This window comes from Ascaphus truei, chromosome 1 (genome assembly GCF_040206685.1).
Source record: "Ascaphus truei isolate aAscTru1 chromosome 1, aAscTru1.hap1, whole genome shotgun sequence".
Classification (NCBI taxonomy): domain Eukaryota; kingdom Metazoa; phylum Chordata; class Amphibia; order Anura; family Ascaphidae; genus Ascaphus; species Ascaphus truei.
Genome location: NC_134483.1, coordinates 531,301,399 through 531,317,955, shown reverse-complemented (window position 1 = coordinate 531,317,955; position 16,557 = coordinate 531,301,399).

Below are 16,557 nucleotides of genomic sequence, written 5' to 3'. Positions count from 1 at the left end.
TAATGCAGTTGATGTGGTCTACTTAGATTTTGCAAAGGCTTTTGATACGGTTTCACACAAGAGGTTGGTGTACAAAATAAAGAAAATTGGACTCAGTAATAATATATGCACCTGGATTGAAAACTGGTTAAAGGACAGACAACAGAGGGTTGTCATAAATGGAACTTTTTCAGGTTGGGCTAAAGTCGTGAGTGGAGTACCTCAGGGATCGGTACTGGGACCCCTGCTTTTTAACTTGTTTATTAATTACCTTGAGGTTGGGATCGTGAGCAAAGTCTCCATCTTTGCTGATGATACTAAATTGTGTAAGGTAATAGAATCAGAGCAGAATGTAATTTCTCTTCAGAAGGACTTGGAGAGACTGGAAACGTGGGCAGGTAAATGGCAAATGAGGTTTAATACAGATAAATGTAAGGTTATGCATTTGGGATGCAAGAATAAAAAGGCGACTTACAAATTAAATGGAGATATATTGGGGGAATCCTTGATGGAGAAGGATTTATGAGTGCTTGTAGACAGCAGGCTTAGCAATAGTGCCCAATGTCATGCAGTAGCTGCAAAGGCAAACAAGATCTTATCTTGCATCAAACGGGCAATGGATGGAAGGGAAGTAAACATAATTATGCCCCTTTACAAAGCATAAGTAAGACCACACCTTGAATATGGAGTACAATTTTGGGCACCAATCCTAAGAAAAGACATTATGGAACTAGAGAGAGTGCAGAGAAGAGCCACCAAATTAATAAAGGGGATGGACATTCTAACTTATGAGGAGAGGCTAGCTAAATTAGATTTATTTACATTAGAAAAGAGGCGTCTAAGAGGGGATATGATAACTATATACAAATATATTCAGGGACAATACAAGGAGCTTTCAAAAGAACTATTCATCCCACGGGCAGTACAAAGGATTCGGGGCCATCCCTTAAGGTTGGAGGAAAGGAAATTTCACCAGCAACAAAGGAAAGGGTTCTTTACAGTAAGGGCAGTTAAAATGTGGAATTCATTACCCATGGAGACTGTGATGGCAGATACAATAGATTTGTTCAAAAAAAGGTTGGACATCTTTTTAGATGGGAAAGGTATACAGGGATATACCAAATAAGTATACATGGGAAGGATGTTGATCCAGGGATTCATCCGATTGCCAATTCTTGGAGTCAGGAAGGAATTCATTTTTCCCTTTAATGGGGTTTTTTGTTTGCCTTCCTCTGGATCAATAAGTAAGTATAGATATAGAATAAAGTATCTGTTGTCTAAATTTAGCATAGGTTGAACTTGATGGACGTACGTCTTTTTTCAACCTCATCTACTATGTAACTATGTAACTATGTAACTATGTAATGTACTATGTAAATACACTTTGAAGTTTCTTTAACTCTACATTAGCCGTGTGCTTCTTCTACTTTGCATACCAGTTTTTGGATCCAGCCTTGGGACGCCGGGATCATCAGCACAATACATTTTTTTCCTATTTTTATTTTATTATTTTTATTAGCAGGGGTGTGTCACTTATACCCATATTCTTCCTGTGTATATGAATATACATTTTTTATTTTTTTACAATCTAGGTAGGGTTGCCAGGTATCCAGCATTGAACCAGCCTGTACTTTATTTAGACACTGTCCAGTAAAGAATTAGAGGTAATACTGGACATGTATGTGTCTGGTATTACCGCTGTGGGCACAGTGACCTGACTGGCTTGGGGGACCCCGGGATTTCCCTGATGTAAGGGTTCCCGTCCAGGCTTTGGCTGGAACCCGCCCTAACCTGGCTGCTGTGGGTATTATGATTACTGGCAGCCTGCTATATTGGCTGCACCTGTTCAAGGGCTTAAATAGCAGCCAGTGACTTCCAGCCCCTGCCTGAGCATTGTATATGTTTCCCTTTGTTCCTGGCCGCCCTGGGATCCAGTTCCTGAACCTTCCGTGTGGCTTGCCAGTCCCTGTGGCTTGCCTATCCATGTGGCTTCCCTGTTCCAGAGGCCAGCCTGTTGCTTTGGCTTGCCTATCCCTGTGGCTTCCCTGTTTATTTGGAATTATTGTTGCTGACCCCGCACCGTGACCTCGATCTCGCTGCCAGCTGCCTGCCCTAGTCCTTTGCCTGTTGCCTGAATTCTGCACCACTGCCACCAGCCCTGACCTCCTGCCTGTTTACCGACTACGGATACTCTAACAGGACTCTGTCCCTGGGCTCTGGTCGGTTAATTTGCATCCCCTCCTCAGCCCTGCGGGTCCGCTTCCTGATCAGAGACGAGCACCGTCATACCTGAGCAGTAAGAGAGCAGGGCAGCTTCCTCCATCCTGATTGGCTGCTGATGGGTAATGCGGCCAATCAGGAGATGTGAGGAGCCTTGGGGTGAGGCCAAGGAGAGGAGGAAACAGCATGGAGCGGAGAGGGGAGTATGTGTGTGTGTGTGTGTGTGTGTGTGTGTGTGTGTGTGTGTGTGTGTGTGTGTGTGTGTGTCGAGTGCATCACACATTTCATCCAGTAGTTCTGGAGATGCCACGTGGTAATCCTAAATATAGGCCCGTCTCTGATTATCACATGCAACTGCAAGATTTGCCAGGCAAAATCGCCCCAAATGCAATGCAATAAAAATTAGGCGTTTTCGCTAGGAATTATCTATGCAGAAAGATCACTACAAAAAAAAACATTTACAGTAGTCCAATATTGAACCGGACTGTCCTCTATTTGGACACTTTGTCCAGTAAAAAAAAAATAGAGTTAATACTGGACATGTACGTGTCCGGTATTACCTCTCTGGACGTACAGTAGTGACCTGACCTGGACCACAGGATTTCTCAGAGCAGGGAGAGAGCAGGGATGCTGCTAGGCAGCTTCCTCCATCCTGATTGGCTGCATTACCCAACAGCAGCCAATCAGGAAGAGGTGTGAGAAGTATGTAGATGGGGCCAAGTAGAGAAGGAAACAGCATGGAGTGGAGAGAGAGGTGCGCGTGTCTCGAGCGCATCGCATCTTTCACTATTGTGTCCAGTATTTTTGGAGGAGCCACCTGTCAACCCTAAGTAGGAAGTGTATTACAGTAAGGTCCCTTTTTCTTTATATACCACAAAATTAACCTAACCTGCAGGAGTAACCCATACCACTCAGGGTGAGATGCTTTCAGATAAGAATTGTATATGCAAACCTACAGTATGCATAATATAGATGCAGAAATATGCATTATATATGCAAACATAGGCAACTATTTCAATTAACTGTGGGTTATATGCATTTACCAGTTGTTCTCTCCTATTTGCACACCCTTATACAAAAGTCCCTATTTACCATGGAAATGCTTTCAAAATTAAGAACAAATATATAATCTTTCTATTTTCCCCAAAAAAATGTAATCGTCTGAATTCAAGATGTATGTATGTATGTGTATGTGTATATATATCTATATCTTTATGTATATAGCGCCATTCATGTACATAGCGCATCAAAGCAGTAATACACGTGACAATCATATCAATAACAAATAATACAAATAACACATAATGGGAAGAAGTGCTTCAGACATAAAAAGTGACATTTAGGTAAAGGAGTCCCTGCCCCGAAGAGCTTACAATCTAATAGGAGATCTTCCATATTTTCCACCAAAATCCCCCTTAGAGGAGTTTCTACATTTTGGGATGTCAGCATTTTATGGCATTCAGTTCATTATATGTGCCACTAGGTGGTAGTAGCACATGATACAATATAACTCCTGTGCCAGAACGTCACTGGAGGAGACATACCCATGTGATATTAATGTAGGTACTGTATATTCATCTAGCACCATCCAAGTATTCAGCATTTTACTGAAATAGTATACAAGGAAAAGTAATAACAACTGACTTATGTGCATAACAAACAAGTGCTACTGTAACTGGCATCAATGGAAACTGAAAAACAGACACATATACTGCTGCGGCACAGTTTATTCGAGCATTTGCCCGTTCTGTGCCGCAGCAGTAGCCTGGCGCGCGCCCGAGTGTGACGGGCGCACGCCGAAGCAGCGGAAGAGCGCCCTCCGATCGGGGCGCTCTCCCTACCGCTGCCGGGTCCGCCGGGTCCCCCGGAACCCCCTGCCGCTGTCCCGCGATCGCGGGACACCAGGGCTCCCTCGGGGAGCCCCTGGACACGCGTGCAGGGGGCGCACGCTCCCGATGACGCGTGACCGCGCGTCTATGACGCGCGGCACGCCGAGGGGCGGCCACTAGCAAGCCGGAAGATTTCCCGGCTTGCGGTACCGACCACACTTCAATAAAGTGTGTCGGTAGTGTACAGTATATTTACACAGTTGTGTGAAAAAGAAAGTACACCCTCTGTGATTTCTATGGTTTTACATATCAGGACATAATAACAATCATCTGTTCTTTAGCAGGTCTTAAAATTAGGTAAATACAACCTCAGATGAACAACAACACATTACATATTACACCGTGTCATGATTTATTTAACAAAATAACTGCTAGCATAAATTCATCCCCCTCCCTACCCAGCCACTGCTCTGATACATTCATCTCCCTCCCTACCCAGCCACTGCTCTGATACATTCATCTCCCTCCCCACCCAGCCACTGCTCTGATACATTCATCTCCCTCCCTACCCAGCCACTGCTCTGATACATTCATCTCCCTCCCTACCCAGCCACTGCTAGGATACATTCATCTCCCTCCCTACCCAGCCACTGCTCTGATACATTCATCTCCCTCCCTACCCAGCCACTGCTCTGATACATTCGTCTCCCTCCCCACCCAGCCACTGCTCTGATACATTCATCTCCCTCCCTACCCAGCCACTGCTCTGATACATTCATCTCCCTCCCTACCCAGCCACTGCTCTGATACATTCATCTCCCTCCCTACCCAGCCACTGCTCTGATACATTCATCTCCATCCCTATCCAGCCACTGCTCTGATACATTCATCTCCCTCCCCACCCAGCCACTGCTCTGATACATTCATCTCCCTCCCTACCCAGCCACTGCTCTGATACATTCATCTCCCTCCCTACCCAGCCACTGCTCTGATACATTCATCTCCCTCCCTACCCAGCCACTGCTAGGATACATTCATCTCCCTCCCCACCCAGCCACTGCTCTGATACATTCATCTCCCTCCCTACCCAGCCACTACTCTGATACATTCATCTCCCTCCCTACCCAGCCACTGCTCTGATACATTCATCTCCCCTCCCTACCCAGCCACTGCTCTGATACATTCATCTCCCTCCCTGCCCAGCCACTGCTCTGATACATTCATCTCCCTCCCTACCCAGCCACTACTAGGATACATTCATCTCCCTCCCCACCCAGCCACTGCTCTGATACATTCATCTCCCTCCCTACCCAGCCACTGCTCTGATACATTTATCTCCCTCCCCACCCAGCCACTGCTCTGATACATTCATCTCCCTCCCTACCCAGCCACTGCTAGGATACATTCATCCCCCTCCCTACCCAGCCACTGCTAGGATACATTCATCTCCCTCCCTACCCAGCCACTGCTAGGATACATTCATCTCCCTCCCTACCCAGCCACTGCTCTGATACATTCATCTCCCTCCCTACCCAGCCACTGCTCTGATACATTCATCTGCCTCCCTACGCAGCCACTGCTCTGATACATTCATCTCCCTCCCTATCCAGCCACTGCTAGGATACATTCATCTCCCTCCCCACCCAGCCACTGCTCTGATACATTCATCTCCCTCCCCACCCAGCCACTGCTCTGATACATTCATCTCCCTCCCCACCCAGCCACTGCTCTGATGCATTCATCTCCCTCCCTACCCAGCCACTGCTCTGATACATTCATCTCCCTCCCTACCCAGCCACTGCTCTGATACATTCATCTCCCTCCCTACCCAGCCACTGCTCTGATACATTCATCTCCCTCCCCACCCAGCCACTGCTCTGATACATTCATCTCCCTCCCTACCCAGCCACTGCTCTGATGCATTCATCTCCCTCCCTACCCAGCCACTGCTAGGATACATTCATCCCCCTCCCTACCCAGCCACTGCTAGGATACATTCATCTCCCTCCCTACCCAGCCACTGCTAGGATACATTCATCTCCCTCCCTACCCAGCCACTGCTCTGATACATTCATCTCTCCTCCCTACCCAGCCACTGCTCTGATACATTCATCTCTCCTCCCTACCCAGCCACTGCTCTGATACATTCATCTCTCCTCCCTACCCAGCCACTGCTCTGATACATTCATCTCCCTCCCTACCCAGCCACTGCTCTGATACATTAATCTCCCTCCCTCCCCAGCCACTGCTCTGATACATTCATCTCCCTCCCTACCCAGCCACTGCTAGGATACATTCATCTCCCTCTCTACCCAGCCACTGCTCTGATACATTCATCTCCCTCCCCACCCAGCCACTGCTCTGATACATTCATCTCCCTCCCTACCCAGCCACTGCTAGGATACATTCATCTCTCTCCCGACCCAGCCACTGCTCTGATACATTCATCTGCCTCCCTACCCAGCCACTGCTCTGATACATTCATCTCCCTCCCCACCCAGCCACTGCTCTGATACATTCATCTCCCTCCCTACCCAGCCACTGCTCTGATACATTCATCTCCCTCCCTACCCAGCCACTGCTGATACATTCATCTCCCTCCCTACCCAGCCACTGCTAGGATACATTCATCTCCCTCCCTACCCAGCCACTGCTCTGATACATTCATCTCCCTCCCCACCCAGCCACTGCTAGGATACATTCATCTCCCTCCCTACCCAGCCACTGCTCTGATACATTCATCTCCCTCCCCACCCAGCCACTGCTCTGATACATTCATCTGCCTCCCTACCCAGCCACTGCTCTGATACATTCATCTCCCTCCCTACCCAGCCACTGCTCTGATACATTCATCTCCCTCCCTACCCAGCCACTGCTCTGATACATTCATCTCCCTCCCCACCCAGCCACTGCTAGGAAACATTCATCTCCCTCCCTACCCAGCCACTGCTAGGATACATTCATCTCCCTCCCCACCCAGCCACTGCTCTGATACATTCATCTCCCTCCCTACCCAGCCACTGCTAGGATACATTCATCTTCCCTCCCTACCCAGCCACTGCTCTGATACATTCATCTCCCTCCCTACCCAGCCACTGCTCTGATACATTAATCTCCCTCCCTCCCCAGCCACTGCTCTGATACATTAATCTCCCTCCCTACCCAGCCACTGCTAGGATACATTCATCTCCCTCTCTACCCAGCCACTGCTCTGATACATTCATCTCCCTCCCTACCCAGCCACTGCTAGGATACATTCATCTCCCTCCCGACCCAGCCACTGCTCTGATACATTCATCTGCCTCCCTACCCAGCCACTGCTCTGATACATTCATCTCCCTCCCCACCCAGCCACTGCTCTGATACATTCATCTCCCTCCCTACCCAGCCACTGCTCTGATACATTCATCTCCCTCCCTACCCAGCCACTGCTGATACATTCATCTCCCTCCCTACCCAGCCACTGCTAGGATACATTCATCTCCCTCCCTACCCAGCCACTGCTCTGATACATTCATCTCCCTCCCCACCCAGCCACTGCTAGGATACATTCATCTCCCTCCCTACCCAGCCACTGCTCTGATACATTCATCTCCCTCCCCACCCAGCCACTGCTCTGATACATTCATCTGCCTCCCTACCCAGCCACTGCTCTGATACATTCATCTCCCTCCCTACCCAGCCACTGCTCTGATACATTCATCTCCCTCCCTACCCAGCCACTGCTCTGATACATTCATCTCCCTCCCCACCCAGCCACTGCTAGGAAACATTCATCTCCCTCCCTACCCAGCCACTGCTAGGATACATTCATCTCCCTCCCCACCCAGCCACTGCTCTGATACATTCATCTCCCTCCCTACCCAGCCACTGCTAGGATACATTCATCTTCCCTCCCTACCCAGCCACTGCTAGGATACATTCATCTCCCTCCCTACCCAGCAACTGCTAGGATACATTCATCTCCCTCCCTACCCAGCCACTGCTCTGATACATTCATCTCCCTCCCTACCCAGCCACTGCTAGGATACATTCAACTCCCCTCCCTACCCAGCCACTGCTCTGATACATTCATCTCCCTCCCTACCCAGCCACTGCTCTGATACATTCATCTCCCTCCCTACCCAGCCACTGCTAGGATACATTCATCCCCCTCCCTACCCAGCCACTGCTCTGATACATTCATCTCCCTCCCTACCCAGCCACTGCTCTGATACAATCATCTCTCTCCCCACCCAGCCACTGCTCTGATACATTCATCTCCCTCCCTACCCAGCCACTGCTCTGATACATTCATCTCCCTCCCTACCCAGCCACTGCTCTTACTGCACCGACACACTTTATTCGAGCAAATACCCGGTATGTACCTGGCAGATACCTGGAATGCGCCACTCCTCACCTCTGACAAGCCCCGTTGCATTTGCCTTCCCAGCCTGGGTTCATGCCTGGCTGATGGGCGGCTGATCTGTTATATGATAATGATTAGGATTTAATAGGCTGCAATGCTTCGCGTGTCTACCAGATGGCATAAATTCATGAATTGTAATGCAGTGTATATATATATACTGTGCATTATTGTAGCCAGCGGGAATAAAAAGCTTCAATCCCTGCTTGGAAAATACCTCAATGCACTCGGGCAGAAAACAGTCACAAACCTCAATACACCCGGGTATACCCGAATTCGTGGGACTAGCCAAGTTCGAATAAAGTGTGTCGCCAGTGTATACATTCATCTCCCTCCCTATCCAGCCACTGCTAGGATACATTCATCTCCCTCCCTACCCAGCCACTGCTCTGATACATTCATCTCCCTCCCTACCCAGCCACTGCTAGGATACATTCATCTCCCTCCCTACCCAGCCACTGCTCTGATACATTCATCTCCCTCCCCACCCAGCCACTGCTAGGATACATTCATCTCCCTCCCTACCCAGCCACTGCTCTGATACATTCATCTCCCTCCCCACCCAGCCACTGCTCTGATACATTCATCTCCCTCCCTACCCAGCCACTGCTAGGATACATTCATCCCCCTCCCTACCCAGCCACTGCTAGGATACATTCATCTCCCCTCCCTACCCAGCCACTGCTCTGATACATTCATCTCCCCTCCCTACCCAGCCACTGCTCTGATACATTCATCTCCCTCCCTACCCAGCCACTGCTAGGATACATTCATCCCCCTCCCTACCCAGCCACTGCTAGGATACATTCATCTCCCCTCCCTACCCAGCCACTGCTCTGATACATTCATCCCCCTCCCTACCCAGCCACTGCTAGGATACATTCATCTCCCTCCCTACCCAGCCACTGCTCTGATACATTCATCTCCCTCCCCACCCAGCCACTGCTCTGATACATTCATCTCCCTCCCTACCCAGCCACTGCTCTGATACATTCATCTCCCCTCCCTACCCAGCCACTGCTCTGATACATTCATCTCCCTCCCTACCCAGCCACTGCTCTGATACATTCATCTCCCTCCCTACCCAGCCACTGCTCTGATACATTCATCTCCCTCCCTACCCAGCCACTGCTAGGATACATTCATCTCCCTCCCTACCCAGCCACTGCTAGGATACATTCATCTCCCTCCCTACCCAGCCACTGCTAGGATACATTCATCTCCCTCCCTACCCAGCCACTGCTAGGATACATTCATATCCCTCCCTACCCAGCCACTGCTCTGATACATTCATCTCCCTCCCTACCCAGCCACTGCTCTGATACATTCATCTCCCTCCCTACCCAGCCACTGCTCTGATGCATTCATCTCCCTCCCTACCCAGCCACTGCTAGGATACATTCATCTCCCTCCCTACCCAGCCACTGCTCTGATACATTCATCTCCCTCCCTACCCAGCCACTGCTAGGATACATTCATCTCCCTCCCTACCCAGCCACTGCTAGGATACATTCATCTCCCTCCCTACCCAGCCACTGCTAGGATACATTCATCTCCCTCCCTACCCAGCCACTGCTAGGATACATTCATCTCCCTCCCTACCCAGCCACTGCTCTGATACATTCATCTCCCTCCGTACCCAGCCACTGCTCTGATACATTCATCTCCCTCCCTACCCAGCCACTGCTAGGATACATTCATCTCCCTCCCTACCCAGCCACTGCTAGGATACATTCATCTCCCTCCCTACCCAGCCACTGCTAGGATACATTCATCTCCCTCCATACCCAGCCACTGCTAGGATACATTCATCTCCCTCCCTACCCAGCCACTGCTAGGATACATTCATCTCCCTCCCTACCCAGCCACTGCTCTGATACATTCATCCCCCTCCCTACCCAGCCACTGCTCTGATACATTCATCTCCCTCCCTACCCAGCCACTGCTAGGATACATTCATCTCCCTCCCTACCCAGCCACTGCTCTGATACATTCATCCCCCTCCCTACCCAGCCACTGCTCTGATACATTCATCCCCCTCCCTACCCAGCCACTGCTCTGATACATTCATCTCCCTCCCTACCCAGCCACTGCTAGGATACATTCATCTCCCTCCCTACCCAGCCACTGTTAGGATACATTCATCCCCCTCCCTACCCAGCCACTGCTCTGATACATTCATCTCCCTCCCTACCCAGCCACTGCTAGGATACATTCATCTCCCTCCCTACCCAGCCACTGCTCTGATACATTCATCTCCCTCCCCACCCAGCCACTGCTAGGATACATTCATCTCCCTCCCTACCCAGCCACTGCTAGGATACATTCATCTCCCTCCCTACCCAGCCACTGCTCTGATACATTCATCTCCCTCCCTACCCAGCCACTGCTAGGATACATTCATCTCCCTCCCTACCCAGCCATTGTTAGGATACATTCAACTCCCCTCCCTACCCAGTCACTGCTCTGATACATTCATCTCCCTCCCTACCCAGCCACTGCTCTGATACATTCATCTCCCTCCCTACCCAGGCACTGCTCTGATACATTCATCTCCCTCCCTACCCAGGCACTGCTCTGATACATTCATCTCCCTCCCTACCCAGGCACTGCTCTGATACATTCATCTCCCTCCCCACCCAGCCACTGCTAGGATACATTCATCTCCCTCCCTACCCAGCCACTGCTCTGATACATTCATCTCCCTCCCCACCCAGCCACTGCTCTGATACATTCATCCCCCTCCCTACCCAGCCACTGCTAGGATACATTCATCCCCCTCCCTACCCAGCCACTGCTCTGATACATTCATCTCCCTCCCTACCCAGCCACTGCTCTGATACATTCATCTTCCTCCCTACCCAGCCACTGCTCTGATACATTCATCTCCCTCCCTACCCAGCCACTGCTCTGATACATTCATCTCCCTCCCCACCCAGCCACTGCTCTGATACATTCATCTCCCTCCCTACCCAGCCACTGCTCTGATACATTCATCTCCCTCCCTACCCAGCCACTGCTCTGATACATTCATCTCCCTCCCTACCCAGCCACTGCTCTGATACATTCATCTCCCTCCCTACCCAGCCACTGCTCTGATACATTCATCTCCCTCCCCACCCAGCCACTGCTCTGATACATTCATCTCCCTCCCTACCCAGCCACTGCTCTGATACATTCATCCCCTCCCTACCCAGCCACTGCTCTGCTACATTCATCTCCCTCCCCACCCAGCCACTGCTCTGATACATTCATCTCCCTCCCTACCCAGCCACTGCTCTGATACATTCATCTCCCTCCCCACCCAGCCACTGCTCTGATACATTCATCTCCCTCCCTACCCAGCCACTGCTCTGATACATTCATCTCCCTCCCTACCCAGCCACTGCTCTGATACATTCATCTCTCCTCCCTACCCAGCCACTGCTCTGATACATTCATCTCCCTCCCCACCCAGCCACTGCTCTGATACATTCATCTCCCTCCCTACCCAGCCACTGCTCTGATACATTCATCTCCCTCCCTACCCAGCCACTGCTAGGATACATTCATCCCCCTCCCTACCCAGCCACTGCTAGGATACATTCATCTCCCTCCCTACCCAGCCACTGCTAGGATACATTCATCTCCCTCCCTACCCAGCCACTGCTCTGATACATTCATCTCTCCTCCCTACCCAGCCACTGCTCTGATACATTCATCTCTCCTCCCTACCCAGCCACTGCTCTGATACATTCATCTCTCCTCCCTACCCAGCCACTGCTCTGATACATTCATCTCCCTCCCTACCCAGCCACTGCTCTGATACATTCATCTCCCTCCCTACCCAGCCACTGCTCTGATACATTAATCTCCCTCCCTACCCAGCCACTGCTAGGATACATTCATCTCCCTCTCTACCCAGCCACTGCTCTGATACATTCATCTCCCTCCCCACCCAGCCACTGCTCTGATACATTCATCTCCCTCCCTACCCAGCCACTGCTAGGATACATTCATCTCCCTCCCGACCCAGCCACTGCTCTGATACATTCATCTGCCTCCCTACCCAGCCACTGCTCTGATACATTCATCTCCCTCCCCACCCAGCCACTGCTCTGATACATTCATCTCCCTCCCTACCCAGCCACTGCTCTGATACATTCATCTCCCTCCCTACCCAGCCACTGCTGATACATTCATCTCCCTCCCTACCCAGCCACTGCTAGGATACATTCATCTCCCTCCCTACCCAGCCACTGCTCTGATACATTCATCTCCCTCCCCACCCAGCCACTGCTAGGATACATTCATCTCCCTCCCTACCCAGCCACTGCTCTGATACATTCATCTCCCTCCCCACCCAGCCACTGCTCTGATACATTCATCTGCCTCCCTACCCAGCCACTGCTCTGATACATTCATCTCCCTCCCTACCCAGCCACTGCTCTGATACATTCATCTCCCTCCCTACCCAGCCACTGCTCTGATACATTCATCTCCCTCCCCACCCAGCCACTGCTCTGATACATTCATCTCCCTCCCTACCCAGCCACTGCTAGGATACATTCATCTCCCCTCCCTACCCAGCCACTGCTAGGAAACATTCATCTCCCTCCCTCCAGCCACTGCTAGGATACATTCATCTCCCTCCCCACCCAGCCACTGCTCTGATACATTCATCTCCCTCCCTACCCAGCCACTGCTAGGATACATTCATCTCCCCTCCCTACCCAGCCACTGCTAGGATACATTCATCTCCCTCCCTACCCAGCCACTGCTAGGATACATTCATCTCCCTCCCTACCCAGCCACTGCTCTGATACATTCATCTCCCTCCCTACCCAGCCACTGCTAGGATACATTCAACTCCCCTCCCTACCCAGCCACTGCTCTGATACATTCATCTCCCTCCCTACCCAGCCACTGCTCTGATACATTCATCTCCCTCCCTCCCCAGCCACTGCTCTGATACATTAATCTCCCTCCCTACCCAGCCACTGCTAGGATACATTCATCTCCCTCCCCACCCAGCCACTGCTCTGATACATTCATCTCCCTCCCTACCCAGCCACTGCTCTGATACATTCATCTCCCTCCCTACCCAGCCACTGCTCTGATGCATTCATCTCCCTCCCTACCCAGCCACTGCTCTGATACATTCATCTCCCTCCCTACCCAGCCACTGCTCTGATACATTCATCTCTCCTCCCTACCCAGCCACTGCTCTGATACATTCATCTCCCTCCCCACCCAGCCACTGCTCTGATACATTCATCTCCCTCCCTACCCAGCCACTGCTCTGATACATTCATCTCCCTCCCTACCCAGCCACTGCTCTGATACATTCATCTCCCTCCCTACCCAGCCACTGCTCTGATACATTCATCTCCCTCCCCACCCAGCCACTGCTAGGATACATTCATCTCCCTCCCTACCCAGCCACTGCTAGGATACATTCATCTCCCTCCCTACCCAGCCACTGCTAGGATACATTCATCTCCCTCCCTACCCAGCCACTGCTCTGATACATTCATCTCCCTCCCTACCCAGCCACTGCTCTGATGCATTCATCTCCCTCCCTACCCAGCCACTGCTAGGATACATTCATCTCCCTCCCTACCCAGCCACTGCTCTGATACATTCATCTCCCTCCCTACCCAGCCACTGCTAGGATACATTCATCTCCCTCCCTACCCAGCCACTGCTAGGATACATTCATCTCCCTCCCTACCCAGCCACTGCTAGGATACATTCATCTCCCTCCCTACCCAGCCACTGCTAGGATACATTCATCTCCCTCCCTACCCAGCCACTGCTCTGATACATTCATCTCCCTCCGTACCCAGCCACTGCTCTGATACATTCATCTCCCTCCCTACCCAGCCACTGCTAGGATACATTCATCTCCCTCCCTACCCAGCCACTGCTAGGATACATTCATCTCCCTCCCTACCCAGCCACTGCTAGGATACATTCATCTCCCTCCATACCCAGCCACTGCTAGGATACATTCATCTCCCTCCCTACCCAGCCACTGCTCTGATACATTCATCCCCCTCCCTACCCAGCCACTGCTCTGATACATTCATCTCCCTCCCTACCCAGCCACTGCTAGGATACATTCATCTCCCTCCCTACCCAGCCACTGCTCTGATACATTCATCCCCCTCCCTACCCAGCCACTGCTCTGATACATTCATCCCCCTCCCTACCGAGCCACTGCTCTGATACATTCATCTCCCTCCCTACCCAGCCACTGCTAGGATACATTCATCTCCCTCCCCACCCAGCCACTGCTCTGATACATTCATCTCCCTCCATACCCAGCCACTGCTAGGATACATTCATCTCCCTCCCTACCCAGCCACTGCTCTGATACATTCATCCCCCTCCCTACCCAGCCACTGCTCTGATACATTCATCTCCCTCCCTACCCAGCCACTGTTAGGATACATTCATCCCCCTCCCTACCCAGCCACTGCTCTGATACATTCATCTCCCTCCCTACCCAGCCACTGCTAGGATACATTCATCTCCCTCCCTACCCAGCCACTGCTCTGATACATTCATCTCCCTCCCCACCCAGCCACTGCTAGGATACATTCATCTCCCTCCCTACCCAGCCACTGCTAGGATACATTCATCTCCCTCCCTACCCAGCCACTGCTCTGATACATTCATCTCCCTCCCTACCCAGCCACTGCTAGGATACATTCATCTCCCTCCCTACCCAGCCATTGTTAGGATACATTCAACTCCCCTCCCTACCCAGCCACTGCTCTGATACATTCATCTCCCTCCCTACCCAGCCACTGCTCTGATACATTCATCTCCCTCCCTACCCAGGCACTGCTCTGATACATTCATCTCCCTCCCTACCCAGGCACTGCTCTGATACATTCATCTCCCTCCCTACCCAGGCACTGCTCTGATACATTCATCTCCCTCCCCACCCAGCCACTGCTAGGATACATTCATCTCCCTCCCTACCCAGCCACTGCTCTGATACATTCATCTCCCTCCCCACCCAGCCACTGCTCTGATACATTCATCCCCCTCCCTACCCAGCCACTGCTAGGATACATTCATCCCCCTCCCTACCCAGCCACTGCTCTGATACATTCATCTCCCTCCCTACCCAGCCACTGCTCTGATACATTCATCTTCCTCCCTACCCAGCCACTGCTCTGATACATTCATCTCCCTCCCTACCCAGCCACTGCTCTGATACATTCATCTCCCTCCCCACCCAGCCACTGCTCTGATACATTCATCTCCCTCCCTACCCAGCCACTGCTCTGATACATTCATCTCCCTCCCTACCCAGCCACTGCTCTGATACATTCATCTCCCTCCCTACCCAGCCACTGCTCTGATACATTCATCTCCCTCCCTACCCAGCCACTGCTCTGATACATTCATCTCCCTCCCCACCCAGCCACTGCTCTGATACATTCATCTCCCTCCCTACCCAGCCACTGCTCTGATACATTCATCCCCTCCCTACCCAGCCACTGCTCTGATACATTCATCTCCCTCCCCACCCAGCCACTGCTCTGATACATTCATCTCCCTCCCTACCCAGCCACTGCTCTGATACATTCATCTCCCTCCCCACCCAGCCACTGCTCTGATACATTCATCTCCCTCCCTACCCAGCCACTGCTCTGATACATTCATCTCCCTCCCTACCCAGCCACTGCTCTGATACATTCATCTCCCTCCCTACCCAGCCACTGCTCTGATACATTCATCTCCCTCACTACCCAGCCACTGATAGGATACATTCATCTCCCTCCCTACCCAGCCACTGCTAGGATACATTCATCTCCCTCCCTACCCAGCCACTGCTCTGATGCATTCATCTCCCTCCCTACCCAGCCACTGCTAGGATACATTCATCTCCCTCCCTACCCAGCCACTGCTCTGATGCATTCATCTCCCTCCCTACCCAGCCACTGCTCTGATACATTCATATCCCTCCCTACCCAGCCACTGCTCTGATACATTCATCTCCCTCCCTACCCAGGCACTGCTCTGATACATACATCTCCCTCACTACCCAGCCACTGATAGGATACATTCATCTCCCTCCCTACCCAGCCACTGCTAGGATACATTCATCTCCCTCCCTACCCAGCC